At 39.1% G+C, this 15,070-nt stretch overlaps 1 pseudogene across 1 annotated transcript in view; it reads right to left on the bottom strand.

Annotated features, from left to right (window-relative positions):
• Window positions 1-1,956: 1,956 nt before the first annotated feature.
• LOC149200876 (putative protein S-acyltransferase 7) overlaps window positions 1,957-15,070 on the bottom strand; it is a 63,114-nt pseudogene continuing 50,000 nt past the window's right edge. Inside the window, exons 3-5 of the transcript XR_016253852.1 lie at window positions 3,650-3,958; window positions 3,169-3,402; window positions 1,957-2,991 (exon numbers count right to left, since the gene is read on the bottom strand). The product of XR_016253852.1 is annotated as a putative protein S-acyltransferase 7 (transcript). The remainder of the gene's footprint in view (window positions 2,992-3,168; window positions 3,403-3,649; window positions 3,959-15,070) is intronic.

Here is a 15,070-nt window from a genome sequence, read left to right as displayed (position 1 = left end):
AGCACATGTTAAAGTGCTATAGATGAGTCAAAGAGTCAAAAGAATTATGTTGAAGACCTTAAGAGTATGTTACATTATGTATATTTTATCTATAAGAGTCAAAGAAGAGACCTCCAAGCAAAGTCACCATCAAAAGAAGCAATGGCACCATTAAAAGCACCCATCGAAGCAAAGGAAGTCAAGTCAGCCTCAAGGCAGCAAGTCGGCCTAAAGGAGGGACAGTCCTCTATATATAGAGGTTGTCCACTCCCTCAAACGACAAGCAACTCACTCTGAAATCAGCGAAGATAGAGGACCGAAAAAGAAGCCGAGAAAGGGACGAAGAAGGAGCCTCTAGTGCAGTGAAGAAGCAAGAAGGAAGCAAAGGTTTTGGGACTGTTTTAGGGCCCTACCAACCACACGTGAAGAAAAGGGCGGGCTATCTGCAGTTAGGACAGAAGCAAGTCACCTCTCAACATACCTCATCGTTTGGGCTACAAACTAGGCCTACTAGGCCTCCTATCCAAGCGAAGAAGGAAGGACCTCAAGCGAAGGAAAGAGGAGCCATATAACATCAACAAGACCTCTCACACATGCGAGAATTAGGGCTGCAGTGCTGTCACACAAAGCCTACAACTATACATCAAGAAGGAACTTTGTTGGTCAAGAGAAGGAAGGAGTATCCTTAGGTGAAGGATCTCACTAAGTACAAAAGATAAGTGTCTCTTCTAGAAGGACTACTAACAGTGGAAGGAAGAACGGAATGCCGGGGAACGAAATGACGGAAGAAGGTGGACAAGGTGCTGGGGAGACATAGTGCAAAGAAAAGGAAGGACTTGACTTGTACTTCAAGGATCTTCTAGTCAAGGGTCTAGGGTTTGGCATTGATCAAGAAAGAAGCTTCAATAAGAGAAAACTTACCGAAGCGTTTTCCTCTCAAGAGGAGAGAGATTTTGGCCTTGGCAGACAGCCAATATCTTGTGTTCTTTTTTTATGTTTTTTATAGCAGTTTGATGAAGTACACACACATGCATTAATAAGAGAAGAAGAAGATTAAGCTAACAAAGACAAATTGTAAAAAGACTTCACAAATTGTTATCTAGTCCCGAAGAATCACTCTACATCTCATTGCCCTAGATTCTTCAACACTCTGTACCTTGAGACTCTCCAAATCACCTCCCCAAAAGGTATCCAACAAAGCCCCTCACTCACAAAGGGGAAGAGAGGAGAGAGAAGGTTGAACAGTAAAAGCCTATTGGCCCAGTCTATATACCTTGAATAGAGGGTAAACCATAATTGTATGGACCACCAGCCCATAGGTTGTTAAGAAACAAAAAAGACTGAATGGTAAATAAGTTGAACAGCGAGGGTCTTTCGGAAGGTCATTTGGTATTATCTTCATCTCTTCATCCCTGCATGGGGCCAGATTAAATCTCTGCAAGGAGCATAAGACTCTAAACTTATCAATTCGTACAGATGATATGTTCTTGCTAGTATTTATATAAATACCTTGTGTCTCCCCAATCAAACTAGATATTACTGATATAACTCCAATAAGCTACAAGTAAAATACTCAATATCACTTCAATAATTAAGTCCAAAAGCTAATTAATAAAGGCGCTAAACTGCCAGTTTTCAACAGACAAATATTTGATCAAAATATTCAATAAACTCTTTAGACAAAAATCTACCAGCATATAGTTAAATATAATCGCAATACTCAATTGATGAGCCAGAAGTTTGCTATGGCTCTAGATTAGTATTTGCTGCATGTAACTAGCAAACACCTACATCAACTTTTGATGGCACTTCGTAGTATGTAATCAGTCTCACAACTATAGCAGCAGTCTGGAATACCAAGGTATTTCACATGGGACACAATAGACAATACAACCTGGTGCACACAAGATTTATTCCTTGGAAACAGTGTTTTTATATCCAATCAAACAAATCCACTGGACAGACCAGAACCATAGCTGAATTCCAACCCTTTTTGTATTTTAATTTTTTATCTATACATGCCAACCACAAAATCTGTAAATCTACAAGAACGCAGAGTTTATCTTTAAATGAAAATTGGGTGAATAAGAAAATTCCAGAAAAAGGTCATACATGCAGCAGTCCAATTTAAGTCCTCGACTTGCACATCACGACCTAAATGAAAGGTCATTTTGTAAATTCCCGATATCCTACTTACAAGAATGTAAGCAGTATTGATATTCTTCTGGTGTAGTCAGCCAATTTCTTAAATTTGCATTCTAAAATACAAATTCACAATCTTGAAAATTATTCCTGGAACTACTGACCATGTTGCCTGAACATTGTTGATCGATCTTTTGTTGACTGGCAAATGACACCCTTTGCAAGAGCATGTTTTTGGTTGCTTGAAATATGATGCTGCGTTTTAAACAGCAGAAAAAACTTATCACATCGACAAACATATAGCTGTCTACAACATGCATTTTTTAAACATGTCAACTTACAAGAAATCATCGGTTTCCTGGCGGAGTGATGTCTCCACTAACTCGATTTGCTTCACTAACTCCAGCAGCCAAGGCAAGAATATCTGGTGTTATTTCCCAACTTCCACTCTTACGGCCCCAACTTGAACGCCTTGGATGTATTCCACCTCTTCCCTCTGCACTTTCCACGGGAAGTGTACGGCTTGAATGAGCAAAAGAGTCCTCATAACCATCTTTGTTTTCTAATCCACCATTGCTTTCATGTGCTTCAAAATCTGCCAATACTTCAGCACCAACGGATGGCCATGAAGGCTTATTACCTATTTCAAGGTCAATTCCTCCTTTGCCCATGTCAGGACTGAGAAAGTTCCCCCCCTGAAGGAGGAGCAGAAGTATCTTGCAGTGTAGAATCATTCTGTAACTTGGCTCGAAAATTATTCTTTGACGGTGGAACACTTGTAAAAAATATTTCTTTGAAATTCTGTATTACTCCTTTGTTGTAAGGATTTGCTCTTCTATCATACCGATATCTGAAATTCTCATATGTAGTCTGAAAAAACAAAAACCCCTCAGACCCAAGCAATAGCTAAAAAACAAATAAGCTATGCAGGAGAAAGCAATCCAAAGTCTTTTATTCGTGATGTTAATGTGCTAATGATAGGAAAAAAAACAAAGGAAGCATATTTACCCAGTATAACCAAATGTTACAAATGCAACAGAAAATCACCTGATTTGTACTGATCAGATAGAGATGAAATACTGTAAGTCCACCAACAAACCAAACTGAAAAGAATGTGTACAGTATGAGCACAATTGATGCAGGTGTTTTTGACATAGCTTTCCAGACTGTAACATCATCTGCTACCATAATTTTCTTGATATATACCCAACAAAAGGAGAATACATAAACGCACAACAGCGTTGTTGAAAAAACAAACATAAAGAAGAAACGGTAGTTGCGCTGCATACAGTTTACCAAATATGTCAGCTCCTTTAAGCAGCGAACAGAAAGCATACCAAAAGAGCAAAAAATTTCTACTATTTTCTGCCAACCACATATAGGTGAAGAAAATGAAGTAAAACAAAATAAATAGGAGTCATTGGCTAATATTATCTACAACTACAAAAAGTACAAGAAAAAACAAGATTCAGCCTGACATTCATCTAAAATTAGAATGTGTAGTTATTTATATGGAAAGTAAGCATACCAGCCCAATGCACTGCCCTACCCATGGGCAATGATGATCAAAACGCTCCACACAATTATTGCATATAGAGCAGTGGGAACATCGTGGCGGACGATACAACATACAGGTATCACAATACTTTATCTTCACTGAAATACCATTCACAATCACATCTTTTGTACGAGGTAATCGTGGATGTGGAGTCTGCCCACCTATTGACTCTGGTGTCAAACTGGAAACATCATAACCTTCTTCATGTTCAGGAGGGTGTGAATTTCGAGGGAGTATTCCAGGATCTCTTCCGGATGTGAGAAGAAGAAGAACCAGAACCTGCCCAGTTAATTACACAGCATCATAATGACAGTTGAAACTCTTAATAGACAAAAATGTTACAAAACCATAAAAATGAATGAACTGGAAGGCTAAAAGAATCATTTTTACATGTTTGCATGCACTTGAGATTAAATTAAAACGGCCCAAACCTTAAATCGAAAATCATAGCGAGGATGGAACTTTGAGAAGAGAATTCTTTCAAAAACTTTCTGAAATGTTTCAATTGGGATCATAGGATATAATATAGTCAAGTCAAGGTTTACACATGTTAAAACCAATGTTCCACCAAGACTCTGGGACGAGGAGACGCGGGTGTGGGGAGACGCACAAAGGGGACGTGTGGAAGTACCCTCAAATTTTAGGGAAATTTAGGGCGGACGGGGGGCATCGGGGTATATAATTTTTTTCCTTTTTAATATATATATATATATATATATATCAAATTCATATTTTATAATGAATGCATAAATACAATAATACGTACATATTTGAATTAAATAATGAAATACATTGATCCATACTCATCATCAATGTTTTAAGACTCCGACTCCGACTCCGACTCGGCCGAGGATCGACTCCGACTCCGACTCCGAAACGGTAATGACTCGGCAGGCTCGATTTCAATGACTCGGTCATTGTAAAAAATACATTAAATATTTTTTTTTTTATAAAAAAACATAATTTTAAAGATTTTAAACATAATTTTAGAGATTTCATTCATGTTTCCAAACACACCTACAACTGGAGTCCTTGCTAGTTGTGAGACTGAGGATGGTGGATTGGGATCTGCATTCAACTGAATAGCATGTTCAAGTTCAATTGATGTCTCGATATCTAAATCTAAATCAAGATCCTCATCAAGATCAAACTCTGCTGGACGACTCTCCACTACCCAATCTCATGTTGGATCAATGTCTTCCAACACAATGGGATCTGAATCAGGTCTTTTGTTCAGCAAATGGTTTCGTCTGAGCCGGAGGTTGTATTGGACATAAACTAGATCATTTAACCATTTTTTATCCAAACGGTTTCTCTTCTCTGTGTTACTTGGGAGCAGGAGCGAAAATGGGAGCGGGAGCGACATTTTCAGAAGCTCCTGGTTTGGGAGTGAATCCCAGAGGAGTTCGACAACCAATGTCACTAACATCAAGGTACATAGAGGGATTGGTGCTCTTGATTAAATAAGAGTTCCATACCCTAATACATGACAAAATTCAATGGAAACATTGCAATCCTCCAATCCTGAAATCCTGAAAAACTGATAAGTCTGCTGGATTTTGAATGAAATCTAAAATTCTACTTTCTCCATATGAAATCCAATGAGGCCGAAACCACTCTCAAACATCCTAAGTCATTTCATGGTAATGTTAAAAATTTAAGTAAAAGGATGAAAATGAAAATTAAGGAGAATGTCACTTTTACTTTAAGAATTTAACATTACCGTGAAATTTGAATAGCATATCAATAGTAGAGAGCATTTGAGTGTGTTAAATAGGGTTTGGGAGGGGGAATGGACCCCAAATGACATTTAGCAAATTCATATAACACCTTGGAGTCCAAACCAATCAGAAATCACCTTAAAAATCCATTAAAAAAATATTAAATTGTTGTTTAACATGTTCTGGGCCGGCTTTTTGTGACTCGGCCGAGTCATAATAGAAACGGCCGAGTTGGCCGAGTCATGGCTGAGGGTATCGGCTGGATCAACTCAGCCGTTTCGGTATCGAAACGACCGTTTTTTAAAACAATGCTCATCATCCTTACTAATACATACATGATTCATCCATAGACCACGAGATTCAATAATGAAATACTCTGATCCATATTCATTATTCATTATTCACCATTCTAGAATCTACATTGATTTAAAAATTAAATTCATCATTCTAGATTCTAAATTGAATTAAAATTTAAATTCATCATTGATCATTCTAGATTCTAAGTTGAATTAAAATTTGAATTCATCATTCATCATTCTAGAATCTAATTAGTACTAAGAAAAATAGACTATAATAGATACTGAAATCTAAAGTTTGGAATAGTAAATTGATATAGCTAAAACTCAAAAACAGTGGAGTGATGAGTCTAAAAGTCACTCTAAAATACACAAAGGGCTTGGTGGTCTTTATTAAACACTGATCAAGAGACATGACAAAATGCAATGGAAACATTGCAATCCATCGAATCCTGAATTCGTGAAAAACTGTTAAGTCTGCTAGATTTTGAGTGAGATCTAAAATTCTACTTTCTCCATATGAAATCCAATGAGGTCGGAACCACTCTCAAACATCCTCTTGATTAAATACTAATTCCATACCCTTGTACATGACAAAATGCAATGGAAACATTGCAATCCATCGAATCCTGAATTCCTGAAAAACTGTTAAGTCTGCTGGATTTTGAGTGAGATCTAAAATTCTACTTTCTCCATATGAAATCCAATGAGGTCGAAACCACTCTCAAACATCCTGAGTCATTTCATGGTAATGTTAAAAATTAAAGTAAAAATGACATTTTCCTTTAAATTTCATTTAAAGGAAAATGTCACTTTTACTTTAAGAATTTAACATTACCATGAATTGCATAGCATTAGTAGGGAATTATGGTCAAATACTAGGTTTTCCTTGTGATAAATCATTGTTTACAAGCAAATTTAAGGGGGGACGAATAGCCCATTTTGAGGGGGGGGTGCCCAAGCGTCCCCCTTTCGGGGAGTCGCATCCCCCACACTAAGGAAACGCCCCCCCCCCTGCATCACCCCACGTCTCCCCAAAAGGGGGACGTGGGGAAACGTTTCCCTAGACATCCCCCCGTCCCAGGTGTGTGGGGTGTGAGGGTGCACGCACCCGACCTTGGGGGACGCGTCCCCGTGGAACATTGGTTAAAACTAATCAGTTACTATATTACTTACTACATAAAAGGTACTCACTAGTTTAATATTCGCTAACTATGTATATTCACTATTTAGCTACCTTAATATTGATTATGCTAAATATCTAGGATTAATCTTTGCTGAACTAAGTTATTAGAAAATTATAAATAGGTAAATAGTAATACCAGTCAGCTCCGAGTTTCTTAGAAGTTTTAATGCATGAAACATTTCAACAATGGAACAAAATTTCATCATAACTACGCTGCAAACGAAACCAGTAAAGTTACAGGCAGGTATTTTGTGAAGCTATACCTAACCCACCCAAAAATGAGTAACTAAAATCTGATGTGGATATCCAATCTCACTGCTGGAACACCCACCTGAATCATGGGCCTTGACAAGAGAATGGCAACCCTTGATGTTACAGCAGCAAAAAGCAATGGAAACTACCCAAAGGCTCCGACTGTTACAGCCTATGGAACCAAAAGCTGTAGTCATTTAAAAAAGCCTTAGCAAGACAATTTAGTCAACTTTCACTCAAACAGATATGTGGATTACCCATTTTCCTGTTGTTTTATAAATTACATCAAGGTAAAGAAACTGTTATTTATTTCACATGGCTATTTACGTTTGACTAGATTATTGAAACATAAAATTGTATTCACATTTCATAATCTTACAATTTAATCGTGTTGTGTATCTATTTATGTATCTTGATGGTTCGTCTGCTTCCAATAGGGACTGCCACATAAATATTCAGCCTAAGTTGTGAGGAAACATAATAAAAAGGTTGTCAAGCTGGAATGGAAAAATAACAGGAAATAGCCAAAAGCTAGAGCAGCAAGTCATAAATGATTTCTCAAGTTATTCAACCTGAAATTACAAATATGTTTTTTCTGCTCTGCCTTTCCCATTACAGTGGACCACTGGACAACAAATATTTTAATGTATTCTCACATTGCTTCAGCCAAGAACCAGACTATATATCTCCCTCAAGAATTTATGTGGCAAGGCCAATCCATCACATATTTAAGAGTATATTTGTTGGAAGATGCACAAGAAAAAATGAAAAGAACTGATCCCAATATGGGAATAACATATATTAATCAGATGCTCCATTATTAAAGAAGTAATGTACTTCACCATTTTGCAGTAGGTGTTTTAATCGCTTAATTCTAACACCTAACTTTTGATTATGTCATAGTGATTATGTAACATTGACAAACAGACTTGGGGCTAAGTTGCTAATTGTGGAAGTGAGGAGTTTCAAAACATAGACCAAGATTCCATGCCTATTGACTTTCTGGGGAATGGAACCAAGAATTAAGGGTTGAACTCATGACAATGGGAGTCCCCAAGGCAGAGTGGCTGTATATCTTGATGGCATTGTCAAGGGCCACAAAATGATATTAAAGACCCAAACCCACACCAATGTTTAATGCCTGCCATTTTTTGCATCATTTTCCTCAATATTAAATCTTCATTTTCATGCTTTTATAAGAGCAGCCTTTGCACTCCCACTTTGTATCCCACACAGCTGTACTAGCAGTCCCACTGACCTATTTGTGGCGATTTGTTGGACATTAATAGAATTATCTATCATGTGTGAAAATTCTATCACTGCAACAACTGATTTATTTTACCTACTTATTTTCCAATAAGTTATTTACGAAAACCCTTCAGTAAACATTAAAATAAATTCTGTTGCAGACATCACACCATAATACAGAAACAAATACATGCACAAGAATCAAACACATCAACACAGATATTTTGGACAATTGTCCCCGGAAAAACCCAATGTGGGAAAACCGGTGCAGCAGAGGAGGATTTTATTAATCAGCTATTCTTGAGTACAACTGGGTGCCAAACTAGCTTACCCAACAGAGATAAATTCTCCAGCACCCTCCCCCAGACTCAGCGTCAGACTTGCTGGCCTCTGTGCAGCTCCCAGACCCTCTGCGTTAGCTCCTGCCTCTCTACATCAGCTCATGCCTCTCTGCGTCAACATTGGGACTTTCTACGTCACCCACACAGGCCCTCCAGTGACTGCATAGTCTTGTTGCCTCTGCGTCTGCCTCTCTAATCTCTGCGTTGATCTTTTGGGGTTGTTCATGCCTCTATGTTCCGTACTCGCTACCTCTTGCTGCAATCCAAAACACTAGTTCGAATTTCTTAGCAAACCCCGCTCCAGAAATCGAACTGACTGGTCTCCCTCAGTGCGTTCTCCAACTGGCCCTCAAGCCTCTTCTTATACTTTTCCTGTTGGCTTGATCCATGTCTTTTGGAACCTTCAAACTAGTTTTATATTAATACCCATTAATATTTTAGTTTTCCTAAGTTTAGACTTAGGAACTCCATTAAAAATATTAATTATTTTAATATCTCCCAAACTGGGAGTCTGCCCAAACCATTTCTGGGTCTTGGAGATCTCATGTGCTTTAGCCTCTCCACCAATTTTCATGGCTAGAGCACATATGATGCTACCCCAAATCAACACTCCCTCTTAGAAGAGGATGGTGCTCTAGTAATACTCCATACTAAGCATCACTATGATTATACGCATAGGTACATGTGTTGATGCTAGGCCTCCCCGCCCAACATCCTATGCACTGTTGAATCCTATATTGCTGCCCATGGCTCTGCCATTGCCACTGCTACATCCGTACGACAGTTTCCTCTGCATCTGTGTTGTTGTTGGTCCTTTCTCCCAACACTGCAACTCCCTTTGCATCCGTGTTGTTGCTGGTCCTTCTTCCCAACATTGCATCTGCACTGCAACCTTCCCCCAGACTCAATGTCAGACTTGCTGGTCTCTGCGCAGCTCCCAGACCCTCTACGTCAGCTTTTGCCTCTCTGCGTCAGCATTGGGCCTCTCTACGTCACCCACGTAGGCCCTCCAGTGACTGCGTAGTCTTGTTGCTTCTGCATCTGCCTCTCTAATCTCTGCGTTGATCTTCTGGGGTTGTTCATGCCTCTCTGTTCCGTACTCGCTACCTCTTGCTGCAATCCAGACCACTAGTTCGAATTTCTTAGCAAACCTCACTCCAGAAATCGAACCGACTAGTCTCCCTCAGTGCGTTCTCCAACTAGTCCTCAAGCCTCTTCTTATACTTTTCCTGTCGGTCCTTCAATGGCCGAGATTATATCTCTAATCAACAGCTAAGATTAGATTTGGCTTGATCCATGTCTTTTGGAATCTTCTAACCCAGTTTTATATTTATATCCATTAATATTTTATTTTTCCTAAGTTTAGACTTAGGAACTCCATTAAAAATATGCAATTGTCTATAACGCGATTTTTTGAAAGCCTTTCCGGCGGGTTTTTCCGGTGAAAATCCGGCAGCAATTTATTGGAATCGCAAGTTTGATAGCTAGTTTCTGCACAATCAAAGGGCCCCAGGGGTTTTTCAGGGTGCTGAATCCAAATATGCAGTTAAAAAACCATTTTAACTGCAACAAATCATGATTTAATCTCAATTTCTTCCGCCGGATTTCGTCACCGGAATCTCCAAAAAGTCGCATTATAGACAACTCCTAAAAATATTAATTATTTTAATATCTCCCAAACCAGGTAGAGTCTGCCCAAACCATTTCTGGGTCTTGGAGATCTCATGTGCTTTAGCCTCCACCAATTTTCATAGCTAGAGCACATCTGATGCTACCCCAAATCAACACTCCCTCTTAGAAGAGGATGGTGCTCTAGTAATACTCCATACTAAGCATCACTATGATTATACGATACAGGTACATGTGCTGATGCTAGGCCTCCCCACCCAACATCCTTTGCACTGTTGCATCCTATACTGCTGCCCATGGCTCTGCCACTGCTGCATCCGTACGACAGTTTCCTCTGCATCTGTGTTGTTGTTGGTCCTTTCTCCCAACACTGCAACTCCCTCTACATCCGTGTTGCCGCTGGTCCTTCTTCCCAACATTGCATCTGCACTGCAGCCTCATACCCATTTCTACTAATGAAATGGATTCTTTAGCATCCCCATCTTCTCCCTGAAATAATAAAACTTTGTTCTTCCAAGGGCCTTGGTAAGAATGTCTGCCACCTATTCTCCTGTAGGAGTGTAGCTCAATTGTATAGCTCCTCGTTGGACACAGTCTCCGACAAAGTGACACCAAATATCAATATGCTTTGACCAATCGTGAAATACTAGATTCTCAAGGAGCTTGATGCAACTTTGATTATCACACATGATCCTGGTCGCCTCCATCTTTCTTCTGAATAGGTTCATAAGTAGTTTTCTAAGCCATATGGCCTCGCACGAAGTTGTGCTTGCAGCCATATATTCTACCTTAGTTGAGCTCAGAGCTACAGATTTCTGTTTCCCACTGCACCATGATGTCATTCCCAATCCAATGTTGAAACAATACTCAGAGGTACTTTTTCGATCCACTAAACTTCCAACCCAATCTACATCAGTAATTCCACTCAATCTGATATCCTTACTCCTAGTGTACAAGAGTCCATAATCGACTATTCCCTGAATATATCTGAGAACATGTTTGGCTGCTACCCAGTGCGCCCTCTTCGGTTCCACCATGAACTAACTGAGGGTGTTGCCAGCATAACAAATGTCTGCCTGGTATGACCAAATACATCAGGGACCCTATGAGTTGCTTGTATATGATGGGATCAACATCCTTGTCTTCTGATGCATCAATTTTCTTCCAATTGGTGATCATTGGTGTAGCCATGGGTCTACAATCGTCCATCCTAAATCTCTTCAGAATTTTTATAGCATATCTCCCTTGTCCAAAAAAGATCTCCCCCTTTTGCTACCAAACTTCCAACCCTAGGAAAGAATGCATCTGTCCCAAATCCTTCATGTCAAATTTTGTGGCTAGATTCTTCTAGCAGTCCTCGATGAGCCTAGATGATCCTATCAGGAAGAGATCATCCACATATAATACTAGGATTAGAGGCTCATTCTCTACAACCAGACAGTCGAGATTTGGATATGTGTCACTCTTGACAAATCCCATCTTCTGCAAGTAGCCATCAATTTGACCATACCATGCTCTAGGTGTTTGTTTCAGCCGATACAAGGCTTTCTTCAATCTGCATACATGAGACTTCTTCTCATGTGTATCAAAGCCTTCTGGTTGTTCAATGTATACCTCCTCTTCTATCACCTCGTTCAAAAGTGTCGTTCTGACATCCATCTGATGAATCTCCCATCCCATCTATGTTGCAAGAGATATCACAGTTCTAATAGATGTATACTTGGCTACTAGGGCGAAGGTCTCTTCATAGTCAAATCCTTCCTTCTGAGCATACCCCTTAGCCACAAACCTAGCTTTGTATTTTTCCACACTGCCGTCTGCAGCATATTTAATCTTGAAGATCCATCTCGAACCTACCATCGATCTGTCTTGAGGCCTCGACACTACCTCCCAGACATCGTTCATCATTATGGAATTGTATTCCTCTACCATCGCATCCAACCAAACTTGATGTTGAGCAGCCTCCTGAAAACTGGTAGGCTCCCCATCCTAAGCTACTAATGCTTGATATCTATCTAGTTGTTTTCGCTCCCTTTTATTGTTTCTTGGTGCACCGATAAAATCCTCTGCATCTCATAAAATCTAACAAAATTCCTTGCTCGTTCTTCCTCTGGTAGCAGGTGCTTCTGTTAGCTCCTCCTCTTCCTATGATTCTTCTTGATCCGACAAAGAATTCTTTACTTCCATTGGTTGAAGTGGTTTGACCAACAGCTCATCTTTTCACTGCTCCTCGGAAGGCATTTCTCGAGATTTCCTGAAAGCCCTATCTTCCATGAACTTCACATATCGTCGAATTACTACCTTCCTTCTCCCTGGAAGATATATTTTGTATGCCTTAGCATTCTCATTATATCCCACTAGATATCCTTTCTCTGCAGTTTGATCCAGCTTCTTCCTCTTTTCCTCAGGTATGTGGCAATATGCTAAGCTCCCAAATATCCTAAAATCACTGACTTTAGGTGTCTTCCCTGTGAAGACTTTCTCTGGAGTAATCTTGCCCAATGCCCGATGAGGAGTCCTATTCTGAACATAGACTGTTGTGTTGCATGCTTCTACCCACAATAATTTTGGCATATCCTAATCAAAAATCATGGCCCTAGCTGCTTCCACAATAGTCCTGTTATTTCTTTCTACTACTCCATTTTGCTCTGGATTGTAAGCAGTTGTCCACTCTCTTCTGATGCCCTCCTTAACGCAAAAATCAGTGAAATCCTTATCGACATACTCTCCACCATTATCTGAGCGCAAAACTTTTATTTTCTTCACTGTCAAATTCTCCACCAGAGCCTTGAACTCTTTGAATTGACAGAAAACCTCGTCCTTGGTTTTCAGAAAATAAATCCAAGTTTTCCTTGAGTGGTCATTAATGAAAGTCACGAAGTACTCGGCACCACTAAGAGCTTTAGTGGACAAAGGTCCGCAAATATCTGAGTGTATCAATCCCAGTACACTCTTGGCCCTATTTTTACTTCTAGGAAATGTCGCTTTGGCATACTTTCCTAGAGCACATCCTCTACATACATCATCTCATTCTGTACTCGGAGCCGAAACTCCTGTTACAGTTTTCTTGAGAATCCTTAGAGGTTAGAGCCCCATGGTGCAAATGTCCCATTCTTCTATGCCATAGTTCACTCAAATCCTTGTCTCCATGATTGCCTATCAGTGCCATTAGTGATTCTAATTGTAATTTATACAACCTGTTACTTCTGATCCTGATCTACACTTTTTTTTCCAGCTTGAGTGTTTTGTAGGTTTTAACCAGTGTTTTACAACCAGGCCGAGTTGACTCGGAAACGGCCTGGTCAAACCGAGTCGAAAAAAAAAATTACGACCAGGCCAAGTAACCGGCTAGGTTGGCCGAGTCATAGCTGACTCGGTCAACCAGGCCGAGTCCGTATTGACCAGGCCGGGTCAATAATTGGGTGGTGTTTTACATTGACTTTCAGCGTGCGGACCCTGGATTTTTTCAGGATACCAATGGTGGCTCCCTGTTTCACTTGTCTTTGTGTTTTGCAACGGTCAACGAATAAGAGATGACAGAACAATATCAATTTAATTATTCGATTCGGGAATATTTTCCAAATTTAATTAATTGTAAGATTCAGAAATTATATATCACAGATTTCGAAATATTACTAAAATCTTACATAATAATTCTTTAAATTAATTTTCCAAATAAATTAATAAATAACACTGGTAAGGATTTTAAAAGTGTGAGACGGCAGGTTTGTTGTAATGCATGCGTTGTAAGAAAGACCATGGGCATACAGGTGAACCCATTAATTCAAAATTTCCTTATTCATTGAAAACAGGTAAGTTGATCATTCAAATGACTGTAAGATAGAGACTTGTAATTGAATTGAAACATACTCAAAAATCAAAGTCCAAAATGGCAGCTTGACCCTTAGTTTTTCAGCATCTACAGCTTTTGATAGTAATACATATCTTCATTCTATTGCTTCACTCATGTATATATATATAGACCCATGAAGAGAGTACAAGTGAATATATAGCGTTTGTCTCAGACTGCAAACAGCACATTTGAAGATCATTAAAAGTACAAGCACAGTTACAGAAGTTGCAATTTCAATGGCTTCTTCATCAGCCTGGTAAGTACTTGCGCTTTATCTTACGTAATTGTATCGAGTAATTAATTATAGCTATGTTTGATGTATAATTTGTGAGTTTACTTTTGTTGTAGAGGCCATTTCTAGCCTCCTTGGTTATTTGTATTTTGTTTTGAGTCTTTCACTTTGATCATGTATGACAGTTGACTATGTAGCCATTGGGTACCATTTTGATATAATGGATTGGTTCATGAGCCTACTTTGATCATATGTTGTCTTCCATCTATATTATAATGCTATGTGTTTGGAAACATGAATGAAAATCTTTAAAATTATGTTTAAAATGTTTAAAATTATGTTTTTTTATAAAAAAAATAAATATTTAATGTAATTTTTACAACGACCGAGTCATTGAAATCGACTAGGCCGAGTCATTATCGAATCCTGGTCGGAGTCGGAGTCGATACTCGGCCTGGTCGGAGTCCTGGTCCTGGTTGTAAAACCTATACATAAATTACCTGCATACGAATTCTTAAACAAAGAAAATAAACAATGCGAGAGTATAACCCATAAACCACATATGCACAGAGATTTTTCCCTGGATCCCAAAACCGGGACTACCAGCTTGATTTTTCATTATGTTCCTTTCAA

The sequence above is a fragment of the Pinus tabuliformis genome, chromosome 2_1, assembly GCF_031772625.1.
Source record: "Pinus tabuliformis cultivar Carrire ecotype Pingquan chromosome 2_1, CPIR1, whole genome shotgun sequence".
Lineage (NCBI taxonomy): Eukaryota > Viridiplantae > Streptophyta > Pinopsida > Pinales > Pinaceae > Pinus > Pinus tabuliformis.
This window is presented reverse-complemented; position numbering and strand designations above follow the sequence as displayed.